The sequence below is a fragment of the Cryptotermes secundus genome, unplaced genomic scaffold, assembly GCF_002891405.2.
Source record: "Cryptotermes secundus unplaced genomic scaffold, Csec_1.0 scaffold955, whole genome shotgun sequence".
Taxonomy (NCBI): Eukaryota; Metazoa; Arthropoda; class Insecta; order Blattodea; family Kalotermitidae; genus Cryptotermes; species Cryptotermes secundus.
The window spans coordinates 1-1,403 of record NW_019744422.1 but is presented as its reverse complement, the minus strand read 5'-3'; positions in this window follow the sequence as shown (position 1 = coordinate 1,403).

Sequence of the window (1,403 nt, the reverse complement as noted above, 5' to 3'; positions counted from 1 at the left end):
CCCCCCCCCTCAGCACACAGTTAAAGCCCAGCCAGTTAACCTTGCTATATTCTCCCCTACACAAATCACGCTGGTCCCGGCTCCCTTCCCCCACCCCTCCCACACCACTGCTTTCACTTGTTTACTCGCAGTTCATCCCCTTCCCTCTCTGCTCTAACGGTATCCTCTTCAGTCTGCGTTACCGTGTCTCACGGTGTTGTCGCTTGCAGATTTACCTATACTTTTTCTTCAACCCTGAAGATGGGGGCGATACGTTCCTCCGAAACGTCGGTTAACACCACATATACACGGCGCCAAAGCCCAGAAGACTGCTTTCTTCATAGTCACCGCCGTGAAAGCCTCAAATCTTACACGTTGGCAGCAGTTAGGAACTCATGACGACACGGCGGCAATGTTGCCCATGCCGTTTCAAAGTGTGATGTATGGCTGTGGGCAGTTTCTGCCGTTTCTGCCGCCCAGACATGGAATCGTGCATCGCGAAAGGGATACAAGCATTACGAATAAAAACCGTGTGCATATTTGGAGTATTTGATAATTTTTTTCGAGACAGTCGTTTTAAACGAATGCGGCAGGTATTATATGTATATATTATTGTAAGAAGTTGGCTGGTACTCGCGTGTATGAGATCACTCAAGCATGTGAAGAAGTGTTATCGCATGCTGTATTGTCGTGCATGGCTTTTTCATAAGTTTATGGTAATTTACGGCAGATGTTCAGTGATTGTCTCCGGTGAAAACCACGCAATAATATATGTGTATGTTGTGTACATCAAGTGTGTCTCGAAATACAAATTTTGAATATAGAGGTTAAGTCCATATATAGATGAAATTACTGGGGATGATCAGTGTTGGTTTCGACGTAACTACGGATCAGATCTTTTGCTTTCGTCAGATATTGGAAAAAAGAAAAATGGGAATACAACGAGACAGTACCTCTTTTTACCTTTTGAGTTAATATAACAAATGTGGTGGGCGAGTTATTTATTGTCAGTACACTTCTGCATATTGTGAACGTGTTTGAAGACCTTAATGTGATTCCTTAAGCTCGTCATGTTTTGAAAGTTACTGTGAGTGTGAGCCTGCAGGGTACGTTTCATTCACTATGGCATAAAACCTGGGCTCGTTACATGCTGAACATTATTTAAAATGGCGCAGTATGTACCTATACATGCTGTCTCTCTTATAATACGAATCATTTATTGAACTGTCCAAACTGTGTATCAGTCAGGCCGCTGAAACATGTTTCTTATTTATTCGGCCAGCAGCTGTTTATCGGATTTTCTTTACCTCATATCTGTTGGTTAAATTGCTAGCTGTATTTCCTCCAGTCACGTTGTAATACACAAGACTTCACAAAGCATGTAAATTGTCATGTCCACAGAAGTCTGTTATAGTAATCTTTCA